Genomic DNA, 24,742 nt, shown 5'->3' with positions numbered 1-24,742 from the left:
GGTAACTTCAGAGCTTTACAAAAGCAATAATGGTATGAATGCTCCCTCAGAGGCATTTGTAGCTCTCCATTTTAATTCTTATTTTAGCACAGATCCAAAGGAAAAAAATATTGAGTAATGTTCAGAATTTGAGAAGTTCTCAGCTCACAATGACAAACAATACATTACAGTAGTGATTAATAGCTCCTGCAATGAACACAACAAACAAATGCTGTTCACAGTCTCACTTAAATTAAAGTGCACAAACACAGAAACAACAGAAACACACTTGCCATTTAAAGATTGAATGTTGTCAAGCATTTTGATGCTACCAAAGAAGAATACTAGCATTAGATACTTTTCTTTTCACAAAATACTGCAGAGTCTCTGGTAGAAGCAGAACATGTTTTCAAGTAGAGGAAGAATTCACAAATTTAAAGGCACAGGTTTGGACAAGAATGTTCTTTCCAGGTGTTATTTTGACGTCTAGTCTTGGAATTAAGGCTAATACTGCTCAACATCCATTCTCTTTCCTACAGAAATCTTCACAAAGTTTTCAAACATTCAGTAAGAGATACATATAAACAGCAAATAATAAGAAAAAAGCTACTTCAGTGGATAAAGTTCATTAAGCATATCATATAAGACAGAAATAACATGTATACGTACTAATTCTAAAAAATAATTTTCAGGGGCCAAAGACCACAGGGACATAATAGTAAAACAATAACATTAAAGGGAATGAGGATAGGGTTTGAGGCCTTTTTTGAGAAGTGGGGTTCTTTTGGGGAGGGGCTATTTATAATATTTCTAGATGTATTAAGAATTCTGGAGACATAATACACTTATATTCACTTCCCTGTAAAAAGCAGAGTATAATTTGCTATGCTGTAATTTAAATTTTTGTCTCCAACTGTCTTTGTTATTTTCCTAGAGGCTCAAAATGATAAGAGATGTCACAAGGCTTAGAGAACAGGGCTTAACAATTTTAGCAACATTTTTCTGTATTTGTGAATAAATACTGAAGAGGACTTCACGTGATTGTTAATACTGAATTTAATAAAGACAATATGAAGAAGCACACTTGATTATTATCTCACTTTTCCCCAAAGAGTTCATCCAGTTCTATATTGGTAATACAAAAATCCATCAAGTATAAAATTACATTACAGCTTGAGAATACAAAGACATTGGAATTCCATAATAAATCATGCACAGTAATATGATAAAGTTGACAAAACAACTGAATTCAGACAAAATATACAAATGTGGTATATTTATCTAAACCAGCTGTATTCAAGCCAGCTCATAGTCATCAGTTATTGATTGTGGCTACTCTAGAACTACAGTTAGAATTATGATTTATATTAAGTGTGAAATTAGAGACCACTTCCAGATCACAACTAAGGCCAAGTAACAATTATCTGATAATAAAACTCAAACCACGGCTGGCATAATTCAAGTTCATATTTAGTTCCATTCATCTGATTTTAATATCATTCAATCTTACCAAGCTTTGGGATATAATGGGCTGGAGTTTCTTGGTCTGAAAAAAAATATTTTACCCTGATATTTGAACAGCACCAAATACAAATATGACGAACTACATTCTATCTCCAAACTAGGAATGGAAATCAAAGTACAAAATCCATTCAGGACAGGACAAACTATTTTGTACAATGAACTGACACAAAGCTGCAAAATATTTTCAATATGTATTACTTAATTACATAATGTTCAAGTATTCACTACATTATTTCACCTGATGAAGAATATGGAGCAGAAATTATTAGAAACAAGGTTGGTACTTTGTACATTTCTAAATTACATTCCTGCTCTAAATATTCTAAGATATTTGAAATTTTGCAACATTTAAAAGTACTTTTCTAATATTAAATACACCAAATATTTGCTTACTTAGAAATCCAATCATAATGCAGGAGTGAACTATCACTGATAATGTTGCTATTGTTAAACTTTGCCTCTAAGACATCTCTGAAGCATAAACTAATGTTAAGAGTATTTTTAGGAAGTAGTTTACCAACCTTTCTAAAACAAAATACTTTCCAAGGGATTCTTTGTTCTCCAGTACTCTATACATTTCTATGTTTTCTGCCTATTTCAATTTTTTCAAAGGCAGCAGCTTCTTGTGTCTCAATGGTTTCTATTGCCCTGCCCAGTCTTTTACATATGTACTGTAATCATGTGATGATGCTTGCACAAATACTCAGATGAGCAGTTATTGCCATGATTAAAACAGTTGTCATGATATTTGAACCAATTCTTAGAGGACTAAAATAGACAGACACTACTGTCCTTAGATGGTAAAAGAAGACAAGTGTCAATAAAATAACAAACAGATCTCAAACTGGCTTACTACTTTGAGGAAAATGGGATTACATGCCAACACAACAGAAGCTTGTGCCATTAACTGGCACAGTTAACATAACGTTAACTGGCACAGTTAACATAACGGTTAACAACAAAAGAGCTATTCACTCTTCAGTCTTCCATGGGACACCAAGTACTATATGCATGGAGAAGCAAGCAAGATTGCGTTATTTGGTATTCAGAGAAATAATCTATTTGGATAATCCAAGTCAGAAAAAAGAGCCCATTTGCATACAGCAATGTGCATGAGCCCACACTAGGTTTCCTGATACTTATTCAATTGGAAGACATCCAGAAGTATATTCAAAAATCCTATGACCATTTGGACAGGCCCCAAAGATTCACATCCATTCCTGATTCCATAAGTACTGTAAGAATACATACATGGAAGAGTCGGAAGTCAAACAGAAGTTAGAATATAGTATTATTTATTTTAGCAGGTGTTTATATTTGAGGTAGTGAAAAAGTAGTGAAAAACTATTTTTCCTCCTCGGGAACAAGAGTTCTGAATTTTCTTGCCCTATTCCACTGACTGAAAAGTCCATCAAAGGACTGGCATTCTCATCTAGCCAATGAAAACAGAACCACAAAAGGGCTAAAGGAAGCATTTTTGCATAATTGTTTTTGATCTGTGATTTTAATTGTGTTGCGCTGATCAGTAGCCTTCATAAATTTTACTGGCATCTGGACATCATGCTGCTGAGCTTTTTTTTTTTTTTTTGTAAAAATGAAGCATTATTCACTGGCTGGGTTTACGCACTGCACTGTCACAATGCAGTTTGGTTTTAACTAAAGCATACAGTGGGAACCCAGTTATGGTATCATCCACTATAACCAATGTGTCTATGGAAAACCTTATTTTACACATGCCAAGCTTTTTGCTTATCTAAACATATACTAATATAGTACTACTACTAATAATAGTTAATTACAATATGGGAAGCCGGTGTACTGTAACAGAAAACAACGAACTACAGAATCACCTTCGTTTCAAAAAATATGTTTGTGAACCAAACATTTGGTTTGTGTGGTCAAATGCTCCTCCAAAACAGGGAGAACCAGAGAAGCATCCTGCTATGTAACTTTTAAAATTCCAGAAAATGAGCTTTTTAAAACGATGTCCTATGATAACTTTTGTATCAATGGACAAGTTGCTCCAGCACAATGTTTTCCAAATTTTAAATGTGCCCACCAGTCCCGAAATGATTATAAAACCTGTATCTTAATGCAATGAGCAAACACAGCCCCTTAGCAGTTTTAATATCAAGGCACCCATTATAGCAACTGCCTAGAAACCTAGATCTGGCCAACAGTAGCAGGTTGTTAAGAGTGCATTTATAGTCTTCATTTGTGATTGACACAAGCTTAAAATTCTTTCCCTTCTCCTCTCCGAACTTCAGCAAGAGACCAAGGAATACTGAGAACTTTATTCAACCTATAGTAATTCTATGATGCTTGTAAATTCCCCATTTATTCATTGCTTGATATATTTTCTTTTTTTTTCTTTTATATTTTTCTTTTCTTCTCTTTTTATAATTGTTCAAACATTCTTAATAAAAAATATGACCAAAAGAATCCCACAATTCTTTCCAAGGTATCAGCTTTATTATAAACATAAACAGTTAACTGTATGCAATTGGCAGAGAATATTTCAATGTAGGCAACAAGTTCTACTTGGAAAAATATGAAGGGAATCAAGAATGCTTATGAATCAAGAATGCTTATGTATCGGGTAAAGCTAATGATACTTAAAGTAAGGGTGATCTAAAACTTCCTGGAATTTCTTGTATGTCAGAGTTATCTGCAGGACATAGTTTCCTCATACTTCTGGTGATAGAGATGCAGAAACCTTCACTACTTCTTGCAACGGAGCAGAACAAGTCAGAGGCTCACCAGAGTAGTGTAGGAGTTGAAAAAGAACATCTGGTTCCTGCTCCCCAATCAGCATTATCAGGCAAAAATGCCCCCTTCACCGGTAGTACTGAATAGCTGACCTTTAATCCTACAGAAACCTATTCATAAAACTTGCTCTAAAAAATTACTCCTCTGAGATATTAAAATTGGCTGGACTTTAATGCAAACAAATTCTTACTTTTGTCGGTTTTCTTTTTGCAGTAAAGCTCTCCAAACAGAAATGCTAAATAAATCAGTTTAAGAATTTCCTCTGAATAGGTACTGAACAGGCACAATTCTAAAGTAAGGTTTCGCATCTACTTAAATGTGGCTACAATTGTGGAATTTCTGCTTTGAGGGGGGGGAACGACCTACCTATAACAATGACAGGCAATCTATCAATCTCTTTGTTGATAAGCCTCTCGATGACCTTATGTTTTTACTTTTTTCCTGTTTCCTTAAAATGCTTTAACAATTACATTATGAATGGAAGAGCTGCTAAGACTTTATGTGCCCTACCTAGACATGTTATTATACTATCTACAGTGATGAAATTTTCAGAAACGAGCAAAAAAGAATCCTAGACAAAATAAAAATAATATTGAAGAAAGGACAGCCCTTGCTTCTTCGTTCTGAGAAAACTACCAGTTTCTGCCTCTGCTTACTACTGCTTCCACAGTCGTCATATTCAAGATCGCCTTCACAAACTCTCAGATCCCACACAGTCTTGGCACATTCTATCAATTTAGTCATTTTTTTCTCTGCTTCAAGATCACTCATCCAATGTCCCTTCTAGATATTGGCTCTCCCTTTTCCCACTGTAAACCTGCCCAGATCTGATGTCACTGCTTCTTCTTTTTATTCCCTGAATCATGCAAAATTTTTCTTCTGGATCATCCCAATTCAGTGTTTCTCAATTTGGGCAACTTTAAAATGCATGGACTTCAGCTCCCGGAATTCCGCAGCTAATATGCCTGGTTAGGGAATTCTGGGAGTTGAAGTCCACTTATCTTAAAGTTGCCAAAACACTGCTCCCAATTACTCAATTCCTATTCTAAACCTTCTCTAAAGGATTTAGACGTCTTGCCCTCAGCATTGCTGGACGGATGATTCAAGAAGCTCCCGATAAGTGAGCGGTTATGCCCCTGTGATAGAGGCTGAGGTTGAAACTGTGGAGCATGTTCTTTTATACTGCCCTATGTATAACGCAGACAGGACTAAATTACTCTTGGAAACAGATCTCTTTGGATCCAATGCTAGTAATTTGACCTTATATTGTTTAGGGCATGACTCCTCACACATTACTTTTCAGGTTTCTAAATTTTAAGAGCTGTAACTATTAGAGGAGAACAATGTAATTCCTCTCAGCCAAGGCTTCTGGTAGGCAACTGTGTATGATGTTACTTTCCTCACGTTCTTTTGCAAATATATCTGTATTTTGGTCTGAGACCGCAAATAAAAGTTATTATTATTAAAGGACTAGAAATAATAAGGTACACCCCTCTCTTCCTTACATTTTTATTTTGTGTGGTTAGATGTGCTGTATATGAAAGCAGGCCTAATGGCTGACCATCTGTGCTGTCCAAGTACTTCTCAAGACACACAAGAGCGTTCTGGAAAAAATCAATGACAGAAGAAGTTCAAAGTTTTCATAAGAATTCCCAATCATTTGTTTTAATTTTAAAAATTAAAGTAGTTTTAATAATGGGAATTTCAAGATGGCATAGGACAGTATTCAAGTACAAAGATGTTGATGTACATACATGGCCTTCCCTGGTTATAGAATCGCCATAGTCAAATGCAGTATATCAAAACATAATGCAAGTTATTTTAAATAAGCATTCAGAATTTTCATGGGGCACACATAGAATCATGTGGTTGGCCACCATGGGAAAGAGGATGTTAGACTAGAGTTTTGATTTGATTCAGCAGTCTTCTTATATTTTTAACAGTCTGTGTGTATGGGCATCCCCAAGGACATCCCCAAGAAGTTTCTAAATATCCTTTATCTTCTATTGTCAATTTGCATTTAAGGTTTATTTAAACTCGTGAAGTTATATTTTAAATAAACCCAAAATATTCAGATTCTATTTTTTTAAAAAATCCTTTCAATGCAGAATAATCAATCCAGATGAATTGGACTTCCATTTCCAAGCACTCCCAGCCAAAATTCAACATATGTGGAGGTGCCAGTTAGGAGAAAACTGAGCTAACAAATTCAACAATTAAAATCCTTCAAATGAATAAGCAGATTTACTAGGTGGAGCTTTCATGTTGTCTATGCCTAAATAAAGTTATGCCCAATCTAATGACTCAAAGTAAAACAAACAAAACCAAAGAACACCTTATTACTCACAGCTTACTCAAGATGGCTATGGCAGTTATTCTTTTAAAACTAAAGATGTCTTCTTGAGTAACTGGGCTGTAATCCTAATTATACAACAAGTGTTCCCATGCAGCCCTGCTTTCTAATTTATTAGAAAAGCCAAACATAAATATCATTTCTCTTCTGTCTCAGCAATCTGATGAAAAGCATTCAATTATATATATACAAGTTTCAACAGGACACCTTTCTGATTTTGATATAATTCAATTAAATATTCTATTGACAGAAAAGGAAGTAAACCTTGCTAAACAGGCTTTTTCCCCTCCTCCCATAAATGCACACACAATGAAAAAAATAATGCCTGCATATTTAATAAAATGCTTATATTTCAGAATGGTATTTATCATGGTTTATATTACTTTTATTCTGTTTTATCTTTTGCAGCTTTCAGTGTAGTTCTTGTTTACTCTGCTTGAATATTTAAAGCCATATTTCAACTTTAAACTCTTAAAGGCCATAAAATCTTGGCAAATAGTGTGCAAAAAAACCCCAATTTCACCAAAATTTCTAAGGGACAGCAGGTCATTAGTGATTTTTCTCCGATTCAAAGTGGTATCGAAATGCAGAACTGCCCCCACCCGCCTTAAACTAAAAACAAGAAATGAAATGAGAACTGGAATTCAGGTTGCATCCCTGCCTCTTTTGTTAAGCTAGGGCTGGGCTGCCTGAATCTCACACCCAAGAAACACATCTGGATTTCTGCTAAAGTTATATTTCCTGAAGATCTGAGATGGTCTTCTTTTTTTAAAAGAAACCCTTTCCCACAACAGAAGGAAAGCCTCCCAGTTGTCCTGGAATGATGAGCCATCCCATAATTTGCATGGAGATTTACAGATACATATACACACAAACATATGACACATATTTCTCCTTCCCCTAGATCCTGGAATGCCATCACCCCTTACAACGCTCCCTTTTCTGCCTTGCCTTCAACAATAACCGAACCAAAGTTGAACACAGAAAAGCAATTACCTTCAGAGTCAGGACTTCTCCAGGCAGAGCCCCACATAATCCAACAGGACAGCCCTGTAACCTCGAGAGCTGGCTTCTCCTCCCACAGAAAGCGAGCCTGGTCTGATTATCCCAGGCAGTAGCTTTTCTCCACCTCCACTTCTTTTTCTTTTTTTTGGGGGGGGGGGGGAGAGGCGGGGGAAAGAGGGAGAGAGGTAGCGCCTTGACAAATCCTTTTTGCCTTTGTTCAGGGTTAGAAGTTGAGCCTGTTCTCTCAGCCTCTTTCACTTCTTGTATTACAGTTACACGGCTGTGTGACGTCTGGTGAGATGAAAAAGGGAAGAAAACAACTGAGTAGAAGGGACGCCTGGCCAGGGAGACTCCTCCTCTCTTTGCCTCACTGCTGCCTCCTCCCTTTTGTCGACTAACACACACACAGCAACAAGCGGTTGGAAAGGTTGTGTGTGAGGGTGGAAGAGACAAAAACAGGGGGTGGCCTTCCTTCCTTCCTTCACAGGTACGGGTAGCCCTTACAGCTATAAGCCCAGCTCAAAATAGCTCTTCCGTAACCATCTTCTGCCTGATTAGCCTGATTTCTTTGGGCTTTTTCCAGAACACGCTCATGGTCTTCTTGGCATAAAATACAAACTGACACAAACACAAGACCGCAACCGGTACACCCCCACCCCCGGAGTATCACTCCAGACATGCTTCGGTTTTCCAGTTGCAATACCAGCAAAGCAAAAAGCAACTCTTGTTTGCCACTGCTCACTCCAAAGAGCATTTGGACTTTGACCACCTTGTAATTGTTTGAAATAATAATAAGGGACAATGCAATTTCATACAATTATCTGTCCTGAATAAGACCTGTTGTGCTTAAAGTTAGATTTACTCCCTGGTAAGGATGAAGAGGAATGATATTTAGGACTTTCATCCAACGTACTTGAGAAAAATGCAGTTATCTGGAAGTAAGATCCCTCCAACTCAATAGAGCTTATATCTATTACTTTATTATGACCTATTACTTGCTGTTTATGTGTACACTGTGAGCTTATATACGGGAGACAAATTCCTTGTGTGACCAATCACAGTTGGCCAATAAAGAATTCTATTCTATCTGAGTAGTCCAGAGAATTGACTATAGTTTCAGCTGCCAATTCAATGCATGTAACTTCGGGAAAAAAAGGCAAGAGGGAATTATTTCAAGTTAAACATGCTGTGAATAGATCTTTGAACCCATCTAACTCCTTTGCTCACTTTTGAGCAAAAACAAAAGAGAGATTTTTTTTCAGATGCATGGACAGTCAGAACAAGTTTCCTTTTGCATCACAAAAGGAATCAATTTATGCAAGCTGACTCAATATATACTCAGAAGTCTGTACCACCAAATTTCAGCAGATTTCCTTTCAAGAGCACAACCACAACTGATTTACAAATAAACACACAAAGCAAGCTATACTGTCAAACATGAAGGCAACCAAATATGAAGGCTTTACCCTAAGGTTGATGTTACTTTTTCTAAAATACTTTTACTAATTCCATAATATGTAATCGTAAATGTAATCCAGTGCTAGTAAACAAAGGGGACTAGCAACCCAGAAGTTCAAGGAACAAGTCTTCTATTAAATTATTGCTTGCATATACAAAAAGCTGCTGAACAATACTACTGGTACACTGCCTCACCCATTGCACACACATTTGCCTGAAATTAAAGAAAAGGCGTATGAGGAAATAGCTTAAAAACAAATCTAATTCCAAAACTATGTAACTGAATAGCTGAATGTTCCTACTGAGGTATTCTGTCCTCTTAAAAGTTAAATATATGGCTGCCAAGTGAGTTAATGAAAAACTCTTTGCTAGTTAACTCATTTAGTGCATCAGCTATGAATTAAAGTATGTGGCACATGGCCAGAGCATAAAGGACTCTCTTTGAACATGCTCAGATTTCTCTCTAACAAGAAATAGTTCTGATCATCTCCAGAGTGAAGTGGGCAGTTGGCTTCAACACAAAAGGTTGCATTTAGTTCTTGAATTGTCCATCCCACCCCTTTATCCCAATGTAGAAGATAAAAAGCCAGCAAGAAATCAAGCATTTCACCTTAAAAATACCACAATCTCTTTTGCCCCAATTCCGCTATACAGTACATACGAACAGACAATATGTTCATGATCTAAAGCCAGAAACTTGTTATAATATTGATATTGGGGAAAACGGATGGAATGACAAAGGGAGGAATTTCTTAAGTAAAAGAACAGGGCCAGATCCATGACAGGCAGAGAGCTTTCCAGCTCTTTAGTTACTGAATGTGCTTATTGTGTGGTAAAGAAATGATCATTATTCATAGCATTCATGGAATATGTTGGCCACTAGTCGTTCTTTTGTGCCAGGACAGTTAGGTCTGACATTTTCTGAAATGAACTTTTAAGTATTTTTTTTTTGTCTAAAGTTATGTTTGTGATAATTTAAAAATCTAATCAGAAAAAAAAAAAAGAATCAACAGGATGCTGCATTATCCAGTGGGCTATAGAAGGAGGGGGGATTGTTACACAGTAGTTTCCTTTGAAAACCATGAAGAACTCAACCCCCTATTGTGTTATAGATTCAGTGTGATCCTGCCACACATTAAAAAGTCCTTTTATAGCAATGACTCTTAAATGGATATAAATAATCACATTCTTGAAGTCGCAATGGGTGTATTTTTTGGACACTCTCCACTCCTCCCACCCCCCCACCCCCCAAGATAAGCAAGTCTGCCACATTGTTCAAACACACCGATAGATCATTCTATACTTCCTCGCCTTCCCCAGATCTCAGCTTGATACTTGAAACCACCACCTTATGACAATTCTATTCACGATCAGAGTTCTGGTTTCAGGACTGAATTTTGGTTGACAGCAGATGGGTGGTGCGGGTGGGCGAAGGTATTGTTTACCTATCTAGATTCTGGCGCCTAGCCCAACAAAGGCAGAAGAAGCATGTACAAAATACAAGGGAAGAGCTCTTCCAGCCTGAAATGTTGGAGTTGCAATGCAAACACAGTAAGAGGTGAGAGCTGATGATTGGAGAGCGAAGCTGCCAGTCTTTCCTAGAAGGCAGGACTAAGCAAAACACGGGTAGTTTGCATCGTTTCCCTGTTCTTCTTCGCCACTTAATTATCCCCTTTCCCCTCACTAAAAAAAAAAAAGTTTAGGAAAGAAACATCCATGTTCGTGGTAGGAGTTGATCTTCTTAACCAATAGCACCAGAGATGGAAAATATTCATACAGTTTCAGTAGGAGGTTGGGGGGGGGGAGGAGGAGGAGGAAAGACTGGTGGCATAGAGAGGCTTTACTGCTCTGTTGAAGGCTTTAACCTTATATTGCTCTCTCCAAATTCAGTATTTTTTTTAAAGAGTAGCCCAGTTGGCTTATAAAGCCCCTACCTTCCCCTCCATTTAATTTATGGACTCATTAGTCTAATTTCATTATTTAATCATGTGCCAGTCATTGTACTTCCTTAAGAAAGGAGTGGACTGACCTATTTATGGCAGGAGATAAACGATCATGTTAACAGATGTTAATCTTGTAATCTGTTTTCCTGTAAGCACTTCATATACCCCCCCCCCCATTTCAGACATTAACAACAATATCACACCACACACACACACACACACACACACACACACACACACACACACACAGAGGGGGAATTGACGTCAGGATTCCCTACTTCTTTTTTCCCCAAATAGGGGAGAGAATTCGTCCAACGCCTTCAAAGACATTAAATCTTTTTCCTACTTTATAAATGCTGATTTGTTCTGCCTCAACTCCCACAGGCGGTGATTTGCATTTCGAATTCCACAGGTTAGAAACCCCCCCCCACCCCGTTTCTCTGAGATACACACACACACACACACACACAAATATAAACCCAGCCTAAGATCGCCAATGTGGATCGAGAGAGTCTGGGAGCAGCGAGCGCATCTAGGTTAAATAAAACACCGAGCACAAATCTCCCAGAGGCCACCACAGAACGTCGGCAGCGGCTACCTCTCCGGTCCAGAAGGCTTTGGGGGAAACCATCGATCTGCCCAACGGAATAGATGGGGATACGGACTCACACGCAACACGCAACCCTCCCCGGTCGCTGCTGCGAGGATCACAACGTTTCCAGACCCAAATGCTGGCCGCGGGAAAGCGGGGAGGAGGGGGGAGAGATCGGGCGAGAGCAGGACAGATCCGTCGGCGGCGGGGATCCACCCAACTACCTACTAGAGACGGGACATCCCGCTGTTGTCACCTTCTGCACCCAGGCCTTTTGCAAAGCCCCAACTCTTCCCTCCCTCCCCCGTCGCCCCCCCCTCCCCCGCTCTTACGACTAACTCGACCCGAGCCCGGCAAAGTTTCCGCAACTTTCTCGAAACAGTGTTTTTTTTTTTTTTTATTCAAATGACGGTTGCAACTCTTATGCTAATTCTGGGTGGAGATGGGAGGGGGCGGAGGAAAAGGAGGGACATGTCTGCATTATTTCTCTCTTTCCCCCCCCCCCACTAGGCAATCTTCCCTTCTTCCCTCTTTTTTCCCCCCTCTCTTTCTCTTTTTTTCCCCCACTAGGCAATCTTCCCTCCCTCCCTCTCTTTTCTCTCTCTTTCTCTTTTTTCCTCACTTGGCAATCTTCCCTCTCCTCCCCTTTTTCTCTCTTTTTCCCCCCACTAGGCAATCTTCTCTTCCCTCCCTCTTTTTTCTCTTTTTCCCCCCTCCCTCCCTTTTTCTCTCTCTCTCTTCCTCCCCCAACTAGGCAATCTTCCCTCCCTCCCTCTTTTTTCTCTCTCTTTTTTCCCCCACTAGGCAATCTTCCCTCCCTCCCTCTTTTTTCTCTCTCTTTCTCTTTTTTCCCCACTAGGCAATCTTCCCTCTCCTCCCCTTTTTCTCTCTCTTTTCCCCCCACTAGGCAATCTTCTCTTCCCTCCCTCTTTTTTCTCTTTTTCCCCCCTCCCTCCCTCTTTTTTTTCTCTCTCTCTTCCTCCCCCAACTAGGCAATCTTCCCTCCCTCCCTCTTTTTTCTCTCTCTTTTTTCCCCCACTAGGCAATCTTCTCTCCCTCCCTTTTTTTTTATCTCTCTCTTCTTTCTTTTCCCACTAGGCAATCTTCCCTCCCTCCCTCCCTCTTTTCTCTCTCTCTCTCTTTCTCTCCCTCCCGTGTATACGTTCAACACCCCTCCGAGCGGCAGGACTCATCCGTGGATCTCGCTCTTCAAGGTGGCTGTTTGGTGTTTTTTTTTTTTATTTATTTATTTTAAACCTCCAGAAGCAGAATACTGTAAAACCAGCCTTAAAAAAAAAAAAAAAACACCCCTCAACTTTCCAAGGCAAACTATGCCCTTCACTCCAGCTGGCGGTTCGATAAACAAAACAAAACCAACCAACCAACAAAAAAAAGTGTCCAGGCGAGGAAGGAAGAGGAAGAGGAAGAGGAGGAGGAGGCTCGCCCGCTCCCGGTCCGCAATCCAGCCCCTTCAGGAGGCGAGCGGCCGCTTCTTCTCAGCCTCCAAAGGCTTGCAAAAAAAAAAAGTAGTCCACCTACCTTGGACATGGGTTTGGGGGGGGGGGGATAATGTTAAAAAGGACGAGCCGGGAGCTCGTTTTCCCGGCCCTTCTCGGTGGAGAGCGTTTGACTTGACGGCACCTCCTTCTCTGCCACCACCCCCCCACCCCACCCCAACCCGCCCGCGCCTTTCACAAAGTATACAAAGCTGAAAGCTTCCCATCGTTCAGAGATCGGGACAAGACCGAGCCCAGCGGCCTCCCACCCCCCCCCCAACCCAATTCACCCTCTTTTATTCTGTGTTTTTTTGTTTTGTTTTTTTTGATCGCCAGCTTTTAATTCCCAATAACACCCCGGCCATCGCTTCTGCAAAAAGTCTCCCCGGTTCCCGTTTGAGATGAACTAGATTATTCATTGGAACCACCAAGTTTTTTTTTTTTCCCACGGGCGTTATTAAGGGGATTCTCATTTCTCTCTCTCTCTCTCAATCCCTCTCTCTCGATCTCTCGTTTCCCCCCCCCACTCCACCCACCCACCCACCCTGCCGCCTTCCCGGATCCCTTTGATCTCTTTGCAGCAACGCCTCCCAGAAGGTATCCCGCAAAGCGGGTCTTTGGAAATGTCTTCCCAACGCCCATTTTTACCTTATCTCGTTTTAAAGGTGATGTGATTTGGAGAAGGACAGACAAACAACAACCTGAAGGTGAAACCACGCGCTGAATGCAATAAGGAAAGAACTGCACATGATTCACTGCGCCAGCTCCACTCGGGCGAGCAAGGAGGGGGCGTCTCTACACCCCCGGCTGCCGAGCCCCGAAGAAGGGGTCCGCCAGCCTCAAACTTTCAGCCCGACTTCGGCCCGTGGGGGGACCGTTTTGAGGAACTGGACTACAGCGAGGTCGGAGAAATAGCCGTCTTTTTCTTTTTTGCCCTCCCTCTTCAATGTATAGGTGCATGACTTCCCCCAGCCGGTAGAATGGTCTGTTCTATATTAAATGCACACACTGTCTACTATTGTCTCATCAGCACAAAGTTCTTGTGTAATGCGGGGACAGACTAAATGGCCAAAAATGAGTCACATAAAAACAATTATTCCACTAATAGGACTGATTCATTAACAGGTCTGTTATTCATTTCAGCTTCTACCAAACAACTAAATAGTAGCTAATTATCAAATGCTATTACATATATTCCCAATGTACACAAACTCTCCATCTCTTGCACACACAAACACCTAGTGTGTGTGTGTGTGTGTGTATATATATATATATATATATATATATATATATATATATATATATATATATATATATATATATATATATATATATACACATATACACACAATGAGATAATTATATGTTTATCATCTATATAGTTATTCCAGTATTTCAACTTTTAAACAAAAATGTGATTACATAAGGTGGGATTGTTTCAATCCTATTTTATTAAATGATGCTTGTTATTCTTAATTCCACAGTACTTGAACATGTTTATATTAAAGGCCATTTGATTTATTAAGTTCTATGCAGGGAAAGTAATGCAGAAAAATGAATTCTACAACCGTTGTCTTTATTTCACTACATATGAATTAGATTTTCAGCATGTGTGCACACAGATAGAAAGTATTAAACTATTTTAAGTGGCAATCTTATATGTCCTTGTGTGCCTGTGTATGCATGTGTTATCCACAATTAGATATAAATGTGTTCAGATATATGGGCACACATACTAAAATATATATTATTCATACAGTCTTCCTATTCATATTCCAGATTTAAATAACCAGTGTGGTTTTATAATATGGCGTTGTCTGAAGCATGTTTATATGTACACAGTTGTATCATATGACAGTTTTCTGTGGTGCTTTGAAGTGGCAAAGTTCCTCAAGCAAAGTGTTACTTCTGTAGAGAATGTGAGAGAATATTCCAGGGGCCTCCTAGAGGTATATACCATATTCTGTGGAAAAAAATAAACACCAAATAAGATAAAAAGGTGGCACATATCTGAACAAAACACACACAAATACACACACACACACACACACACATGCATATGTGTGTGTGTGTGTATGTATGTATGTACTCCACATGTTGGAGTAGACCAGGTGCCTCGCTAGAAAAACACTTTATATATATATATATATACACATTCCTCTACTTACAACAGTTTGTTTAGTGACCGTTTGAAGTTACAACGGCACTGAAAAAAGTGAATTATGACCATTTTTCACATTTATGACTGCTGCAGCATTCCCCATGGTCACATGGTTTACATTCGGATGCGTGACAACTGGTTCATATTTATGATGGTTGCATTGTCCTGGGGTCATGTGATCATCTTTTGCAACCTTTTGACAAGCAAAATCAAAGAGGAAGCCAGATTCACCTAATAACCGTATTACTAATTTAACAACTGCACTGATTCACTTAACAAATGTGGTAGGAAAAATCGAAAAATGGGAGAAAACTCAACTAATTTTTCACTTAGCAACATAAATTCTGGGCTCAATTGTGGTCATAAGTCGAGGACTGCCTGAACATACTTTTCAAATAAACACTCCAACTGACTTCAATATAAACCTTACATGAACTTAAAAATCCATACCCTGCTTTTTCTATCATCTCTTTTAATGAACATAAAGTATTACTCATTTATGGGCTTCTAAAAAAAATAGTATTCCTTTTTGTCTTCATCCAGTAAGATCACTGATTGGCGTAACTGGCAGCACAGAACTTTGAACGAAGGCTGACGCTACCTTCCTTCCAAAGATCTTTCCAGAAGTCCTTATCCAACCATGTTTATTATTACTAAGCAGTTAAAAGGAACACAATGTCCACATTTCTTCACTGTACTTTTTTGCTGGTCAATTAATTCAAGGACAGCTCTGTTGCAGTTTAAATGCTTACCTAGCATTGTGGTATTTTGTGTGTGAGAGAAGTTTGATAGTGCTTCTAAGATGATAGTGTTGAGACCATTCTCCAAATATTCCCCCATTTTGCAACAGGCTGTGTTGCAAACAACTGGTCTGTAATAACTGAAATTTATAAGTATTTAGGTGCATTTGGGGATAAGAAAGGAGAGGTGAGCCAATAGGGAAAGTTTGCAGTTCAAAATACATGGGGCGGGGGGAGAGATGCTGTGTGGGATACATCATGTGTTCTAATCTGAATAACAAGCATGTTAAAGATCATTGACAATTGTTGCATTCAGCCCAAATGTCTGAGTGGGAACCTTTGTAGCTATGCACTCAGAATCAGTTTGGACTTTATAATGTCATTTCTACATATCGTGTTTCCCTGAAAATAAAACATGTCCGGATAATAAGGCCAATCGTGCTTTTCAGCGCATGCGATAATATAAGCCACCCCCACAAAATAAGCCCCCCCACCAACTACTTACACGCATGCGCAGCCGGTCCCGCCATTTCCTCTGGTTGCTTGCCGCGCAACCAAAATGAGTTGAGGAAGTGAGGCCGGAGGGAGGGAAGGAGGGACATGCTCTCCCCTCCCTGTTCTTCATGCCAGCCAAGCGGCCCAACATGTCCCACCCCACCCCACCCCAATGGCAACAGCAGCCCTTCCCCGCCATCTCTTTATCGAGAGGGGTGACAGGTGGGGCGGGGGAGAAGCAAGACGCGTGGAGCTCCTCTTGCCATCTCTTTTCCCCCCACCCCCTTCACCGGGCAAGGCAGGGCCCCTGCCCCTTGCTTAGTCACCCGCCTCCTTTAGGGATGCAATTTGGGGGTGGCAGGTGGAGCAGGCAAGAAGCAGGACTCAGGTCTTACCTCTCAAGCTCGGTCACTTTCCTCACCCTTGGGTCCAAAGAAATACGCTGTAAAAGAAAACCTTCTTGTGAGTTTGAGAAGTTTGATTGAATTTGCGAGAAGGTTTTCTTTTACAGCGTGTTTCCCTGGACACAACAGTGAGGAAAGCGACGGAGCTTGAAAGGTAAGATCTGCCCCCGGAGATACGTAGGATACCAGATCTCCGTGCTTTTCGCTGTGCCCTTAAAACTTTTTTATTTCATCATGCTGGGCTGGCGTAATTCCCCCTTAGATATTTTTAAATATTTTTAACTGTAAATTGATTTTAGTTGGGGTTTATTGGGCCAAAATTTGTTTAATTCTTTTAAAAATTTTAAATTTTGTATGTGATGTTTTTATTCTTGGCTGTTCACTGCCCTGAGTCCAGCAGGAGAAGGGCGGTATAAAAATTTAATAAAATAAATAAAATGAAATAAGACCTGTGTCCCACTTCTCGCCCGCCCCACCTGCCACTCCCAAATTGCATCCCTAAAGGGGGCCAGTGGCTAAGCAAGGGGCAGGGGCCCTGCCATGCCTGGCAAAGCGGAAGGAGAAGAGACAGCAAGGGGAGCCACGTCTCTCTCCATGCATCTTGCTTCCCCCCAGCCCCACCTGCCACTGCTCTCAATAAAGAGACGGCGGGGAAGGGAAGCAGCTGTTGCCAATGGGGTGGGGTGGGGTGGGATGTATTGGGCTGCTCGGCCAGCATGAAGAACAGGGAGGAGAGGTGACGACAGTGACAGGATATCCAGTCCCACGCTCGCCACTTCCTATACCCCCAAAATAATAAGACCCCCCGATAATAAGGCCAAGCCCTTATTTGGGGGATCAAAAGAAAATAAGACCCTGTCTTATTTTCAGGAAAACACGGTATTATGTATCCAGGGAGGAGGAGTGACTTTGGGCAGGATCTTGTGTCACACTTTTCAAAAGATCCTCCATTTATATCCAAAGAGCCAGTTTGTTGTGGTGATTAGAGGCACCATGTTAGAAATGGCAAAAAGTGTGAGTTCTAGTCCTGCCTTAGGCACAAATCCAGCTGGGTGACTTTCCACTAGTCACTCTCACATGAAGAAGGCAATGGCTAGCTGACTCAAAGACACACCCACAATCCCCCCTCACACACACACACACACACACACACACTATCCCTCAAAGGTTTCATATTTCATTTTCACTTTTGCATTGTGACATGTGAGAATGAGTACCTCACTATGCTTCTGGACTGAAATTTTGTGATTGTGGTGACATGCAGACAACAACACATATGTACACCTGTTCTTTGTATCCTGGTTAGTGCACACTTGAAGACCTAATGGCAATGCAACAGAACACAATGTTGCTAGCTTCTGGGCAAGGTTTGTTTAATTTGTACATATTTTAATCTGGTATTTTATATTTTACATTTTATGTCATATAGTATGCGTTATTTTAATTGTGATGCTTCTGACCCGAATAAACACAACTTTTGCATAAAACAAAATCAAGATAATATATGTTGCCACTTGCTGAATTGTACCTTCCCCAGGTGTTTCAGCTGTTGTGGCATGTTCAACAACATGGCATTTCTTGACTTGGACTTCCAAAGCATCCTTTGTGCTCCAGCTTTTCTGCATAAGACTTAACACTGTGATAGGAGGCTAATAAGTTCCATATGGGGAAAATTGACAAGTTGAATCAAAAGCATGTAGGATATTCAAGCTTCTCTATCCTGTGTGATTATCATGACTGACTTTCATTCGGAGGTTCACTTTAGGTCCTTAACTGTATTGGCAGAAGGAAAAAAAAAATTAGATAGGGTATCACTAAAGCACACTCATGCTCCCATGAGGTTAGACAACCTGTTTGCAACAGCACAAAAGTCAGAGGAACATCAGGCACATTCCTTAGAAAAGAATACATGCCAACTCAGAGGTAACCCTATTGATCTCATTGTATGGTCTTCAAAAGCTGAAATATTTTGATATATTTCGATAATATATATGCACATATAAAAGGTAATATTGCCTAGTGAACAAACTGTAAGTAAGCATACAACAGACTGCAGCGTATAGCTGGAATACCAACCTTTTAATTTTTCTTCACAAAGAAAAAACACCCTTATGAGGACGTTATTGAGAATAACCCCACTGACATCTGCTTATTTCTGCACAAAGATCAAATCTCATGCTGTGAAGCAAAAGAGCACAGTGATAATTTTATAAAATTTAAGCCTTTGTTTTTATTCTGATGAATTGTCCTTTTTCTTGCTTCAGAAAATAAAATTATAACATCAGTCAAAAAGTTAATTCAAAAAGTAAATCATGTTAGCATCTCTTTTGATCAATCCTCTCTGAAAATGCTGTATGTCCCAGATCATATTGCAAAACTCTAATTTGAAATTATTTTGTTTAATTTTAATACTAAGTATGGAAATGTCTGTTATATTAATATCTTAATATACATTTTACTGCTTATATCGTGTGATTCAGCTTAATCCAAGATCTAAAATATTTACTTTTCCTTAAATGGAATAAATTCTTGGTTCAATATTTTGAATATTTTTTTAAGCATAAAAGTGGTATTTTGATTAAAATCAAGGCAGCGACTGACGTGCATAACTTATCTTTTGGAATTATTGGTGAAAGTTAAAATAGACATTGTGGGCAAGCATGAAAAACAATATATAACAACTTCAGAGGGAGGAAAGTAATTTGACATTACAAAAATGGTTTCATATTAATTCCATGAAACATATAAAGAACACATTTTTGTTTTACTTTTCCTGTAGAGGAACTGCCTTTGTTTATTGCTGTCAACTCTGATTTATGAATTACTAAGAATTATAATTTAGATTTAAATACTATGAAATTGTATTACCAACATATTTATTTCAAACTATGTCCAACTCAATTTATTGAATTTACTACATAGAGAGCTGCAGTATTACTTTTAGAGCAAGCCTGTTCATGTACTCCTGCATTTTTCTAAGTGGCAATTCTTGTAAAATCTCCTATGAAGATGATCCAAAACATCTTTTAAAAACAAACCATTGCAATAGTTTCAATTTCCTCTCTTTCAATTTTGTGCAAGGTGCAGAACAAATGGCAGACATTTAATACATGCTGGTCTAATTCTTCCCTGAAACTATATATTATAAAAGCGAGTCTCACGGATTTCTTGCTAACATCTGCAATTTACAGATAGAAAATATTAATACCATTATGATCCTCCTGCAGGTCCATTCACCCCTTCTTTTGAAAAAAAAAATCCTACTTAGTTGGAAGCTAAACATGGCTAAATTATCTTTAAGAAAATATGGTTCATTTGCTGTCAACATGATGCATTTTATTCAGTTACAAAGAAATCTCTGACAGAATGGCCTATATTACAAAACAAAATCGAATGTTTCTTTGTAATCATGAGGTGCCACAGCTACTTAGAGCAAGCACAAGAGCAATTCCTTCATTTCCTGTGTAGTTTTACATACTGATACTCCTTGCCGTTACCAGCTTTGGGTCAAGCTTGTCACACATAAATTCAGCAAATGGAAAAGAATGCTTTTTCTTCCCAGTGAGTAAGGATAAAGTAAATTTTCAGCCTTGTTTCCAGACTTTTATGCAACTATTGTTCATGGCTGCACAATAGATTTTAGGAGTTCAGAAGAAAAGCAGCTACAATTCTATATTTGCTTACCTGAAAGTAAGGCTCACTGCAATCAGTAGGCCATACTTCTGAATGAAAATATAGAGATTTGTTCTAAGCTACCTTATAAGATTCCTTTATACATGTGAAATGTCACACTTACATATTACTTGCCTGATAATCAGATTAACAAAGTTGGATCTTAAAACATAGTAGCCCCTTGAGTAAAGGCAGAACAATTTGGTCATGGAATTATCATCTGAAGTGGTATTTTTTCTCCTGGAAACAGAAATAATCAAAGGAAAATAACAGATACCATTGTTGTAGTGATGGTTTCTTTTTCTAACTGCTTTTCAGATTACCAAGAGTGTAAAGTTGATGAAAAATTACTGAGGAACTATGAACTCAAATTATATGATGAAAATTACTTTTTTTTGACAAAGTATTTGGACTACCAAACTGATGATTGCTGTGAATAGACTGCAGCACATACATTAATAAAAAGAAAGGATGGCTGTCACTTTGCCTTCTAGTAACTTTATCTTTTAACTATATACTACGTTTATTATTTTGAAATATGTTAATATTTTATACTGAACTATAAACTTCCTTCAGCACTTTCTATAATATTATGCAGCATATTATAATTCTGTAATATTGAGTAAGTTAAACACATATGTCTATTGATTTTAATTGCTATGTTGCTCATTACACAATGCTTTCAAAAGGCTCAGAAATTCTGTTTACACTCACCTTAAGGTGAATTTAGTGATTTGCCCTACGCTATCCAGGCAAGCATAAACCAGAATTCATTTTTCTGTCTTGCAATCTAATGTTCTAGCCATTGTTCTAGTCAGACCCAACTCTTTCCTTCTTCATTTATTAACGGTGGAAAATAGGAATATCAGCATAAGTAAAAAATATTTAGGAATATTCCATATTTTTAACATTTGTTTAGACAGTTTATTACAGTCAAATATTAGAAAAGTTCAATGCATTAGAATGAATACAATTTAATAATAATCCCTAGAAATCACATACAAGTAGTCCTCAATTTACAACTTTTCATTTAGTGACCATTCATGGTTACACCACCATTAAAAAGGTTATTTATGATCATTTTTCACACGACCAGCATCCCCATGGTCACGTGATGAAAATTCAGATGCTTGGCAACTGGCTCCTATTTATGACGGTTGCAGTGTCCTGAGGTCTTGTAATCACCTTTTTCCACCTTCTGACAAGCAAAATCAATGGGGAAGCCAGATTGACTTAACAACCGTGTTTCTAACTTAACAACTGCAATGATTCACTTAACAAGCGTGGCAAGAAAGATTGTAAAATGGAGCAAACCTCACGTAATAACAGTCTTGCCTAACAACAGAAATTCAGTGCTCAATTGTGGTTGTAAAGCGAGCACTACCAGTACAGTTTTCTTCTCCATATCAGGAATTTATACCAAGTCACAAATATCTTGCTTTGAATTTAGCCTTAACTGAGAGAATTTCAAGTGCAGCTGGTTTCCAAATAATTCAAATAATTCATTTCCCAATTCAATTACCATTAAAGACCAGCCAATCCATTCAGACAGAATTTCACACAGCTTCCATCATGATTTTAGGGCTGGGAAGGGAGAAGCCTCAAAGCCATGTTTCCTTTCCCTTTCCCTTTCCTTTTGAAACAGAAATTTAGTAAGGATATTGAAACATTATCTTTCTCACAGCACATTAAGGCGCTCTGCTTGTTTTCTTTTCCTGCTGACTTCTAACTATTGAACTTGAATATGCTCTCTGCTTGGCAGTCTGCAGTTGGTTTAGAAATGCACCACTTGCTAAGTTCCTCCCGCCAAAAATGACAAGTCAAAATAATATAGCAGTGCCTTTGCAGTGTCTCCAATTAATTACGAAATATTGGCCTTACGTGCCAAATTGCACACTGTGCATTTTCACAGCAAGTTTGCACCACTGCAATATGGACATACACTGTTGTCTTATTTTGAACAAATTTGGGGAGGGAGGGTGGAGGCTGGTGGAGTGTGTACATCAAGGTCATTCACTTCGATAGTAAATGGCAAATTTGCCGGTTATCTCATTAATTTTGCTTCATTGAGCCTAGCTTGAATTGAGGTGCATTTTAACTTCACACCCCCTTTTTAAAAAGCTTGAGAGAGAGAAAAACCCTTAAGCACACTGGAGGAGGGAGGGTGGAGACAAAACTTCACGGCAGACAAAATTACCATCCAACATAGTGATGCTAAGTCATGCTAAGCTAAATGAACCATGGATTATTTACTGGTAGGCAGGGCCAATGTCCAAATAGGATTTGTTGTCTAGATCATCCTAAACCTAAGTGAGATGTGTGAATTTGCTCTACATCTAAATAGCATGGGTTCAAACAAAGCCATAAAGTAGTGTTTGAGTTTCGTTTAGTCTGTTGTATGTAAGCTACCATTTGTAGTGAGCATGCAATATTTTTCTGTGTAGGACCCGTTTTCTTTTTCTTTTTTTTAATATTGTGGTCTCAGAAAATTGCAGGAGGACATATCGAAGTCAGATGGATATTGCATTCTTGGGGGGGGGTGTCTTTTTTTGTGGAGACTGGTTGATTTTAAAGGAGAAATACATGTCTTTGGCCTCAGGAGACTTTAATGCTCTCGTTTCTACCACCATTTAGCAAATTGCATGAAAAATTGCAGCGTTGAACACAGCAGCATGATCTCAGGGTGCTCTGGGCTTCAGAAATTGGGGCCCGGGGGATACATCCAGGTTTTGATTTATGTTAGTGGCTTAGAATCATTTATGGTTCTTCTTCAAATGATGAAGGTCTCCAAGTTTCTGGTAACGATCTTACCCTGAAATATCTGCTGGCCATTTATTACAGATCCGATGGCTTTGATCATGGAGTATTTGCTCTACCATTGGCAATGAGAATATATGGATAAATCTGACAGATTCTGAGGAAACAGAAATATTCACATCCACTGATGTAAAATTGTTCCCTCATGAACTTTTAGAACTAAACTTCAATATAAAAAACAGGGGTAATCCCTGTTTCTCATATTACCCAAGCTTCCACCAGCTGCTTTCTGATATGGGATGGGAAAGAAATTACCTTCATCATGACTCTTAAGTATGGTGCATCATCTTATTCAATTTCTATGCACTGCAGAGTAAACTGCAGATGTGTTTCTGGGAGCATCATAATTAACAAAAATACTTTCAAAGTTCTAACAAAAGTAAGTGTTACATTAATGTAATGTCGCCTAACATGTTTCATTATTATCAACATTATCATGATCAATACTCCAAAGATGGTCAGAGGTTGGTTGTCCTGTTGACTTTATTTATTTGCTTGCTAGGTTGCTTGTTTATTTGAGGGGTCATCATAGCTCTGTATTTTAGTCATTTCTGGCCATTTATGCTGATCCTGTGTCTATTTGGATAAGCACAGCTTCAGTGCCTGTTTCAGCAAGCAGTGTCAGTATTGAGCAAAATAGATTTCGTGAGCGATATTTTCCATGCCATGTGTTATTTATTGATCTGAAATTACTTGGATTAAATTTAAAGTATGTTGAATTCATTTCTGTTATAAATCTCCAGGAATCGCAGCCCATAGATATGTAGTCAAATAGTATATCAGTAACAGAAAGTCTTTTAAAATCATTCCAAATTCCCCCCTGCCCCCTCACCCCCATTTTTTAGGTATAGATACACTGCCTGTTTTTCAGGTCACTTTTTCCATGTCAAAAAATCTAAACTTCTGAAATACATTAAAACATGGAGACATCATCTGTCTTTTATTTAAAAACTTCAGAATCTGTAAGCCATCTAAAACAACCCTGAACAAATCATGAATTAGCATAGAAGACTAGCAAATATTAGGGTAAAAATATTCCATTATTGTAAATGTTAAGTCATGGCATTCCCTTTACCTTTAATCGCAATGTTAATTTAGCCTTTTAAAAAACCCCAAAGTGAGCTATTATAAGCTGCATCAACTGCAAAATTTGGGAACAGTTTGCTATTTTTTCCTCTGTTAAATTCCAAAACTAATAAACTTTGAGCATACTGTAACAAGTGAAGTACTCATATCAACAAAGGGCTTACTTAGAGGCTGCAGAACTTTAAGAAACTTGTGGTGAGAATCTGAAGATATTTTAGTAATGTGCCATACACGCAGGAGCAGAACAT

General features: G+C 38.7%; 1 protein-coding gene across 3 annotated transcripts in view; it reads right to left on the bottom strand.

Moving 5' to 3' along the window:
• The window catches only part of ZNF516 (zinc finger protein 516), a 133,893-nt gene extending 120,002 nt beyond the window's left edge, over positions 1-13,891 (bottom strand). For 2 of the 3 annotated variants that reach the window (XM_034429334.3, XM_087890388.1), the window contains exons 1-2: positions 13,768-13,864; positions 7,622-7,921 (exon numbers count right to left, since the gene is read on the bottom strand). The gene's annotated coding sequence lies outside the window, so the exon portion shown is untranslated. Of the gene's footprint in view, positions 1-7,621; positions 7,922-13,767 lie in introns of all 3 variants that reach the window. The other variant, XM_034429336.3, reaches the window with a different exon arrangement.
• Positions 13,892-24,742: the final 10,851 nt, after the last annotated feature.

This window comes from Pantherophis guttatus, chromosome 3 (genome assembly GCF_059756535.1).
Source record: "Pantherophis guttatus breed Tessera chromosome 3, ASM5975653v1, whole genome shotgun sequence".
Taxonomy (NCBI): domain Eukaryota; kingdom Metazoa; phylum Chordata; class Lepidosauria; order Squamata; family Colubridae; genus Pantherophis; species Pantherophis guttatus.
This window is presented reverse-complemented; position numbering and strand designations above follow the sequence as displayed.